We start from the raw sequence: 337 nt of genomic DNA on the forward strand, positions 1-337 counted from the left end.
CTCTTTGATTTATCATTTTTTCTTCTTTTTTAATATGTATAAAATAACCAGATGCAACTGATATTTTAGGACTTCATAGTATTATTTAATAAAATTTAACTCAAACGGATTAAAACTAAATGAGCGAATTAAAAAAAGAAAGGCAACATATTCAAAGATTTGATTGAATCTTATTAATACCATCGTTTTTGTTGTGGTCATTTTTCATCGAATCTATATTTTGTTCTTTCTTATTTGGTTTTGCTACTTTAAAGATAAATATTGTTAGTTTTAATATATTGTCTTGAAGTTTAGGTGTAGCCACACACACACACACACACACATATATATATATATA

This window comes from Cicer arietinum, chromosome 6, assembly GCF_000331145.2.
Source record: "Cicer arietinum cultivar CDC Frontier isolate Library 1 chromosome 6, Cicar.CDCFrontier_v2.0, whole genome shotgun sequence".
Taxonomy (NCBI): Eukaryota; Viridiplantae; Streptophyta; class Magnoliopsida; order Fabales; family Fabaceae; genus Cicer; species Cicer arietinum.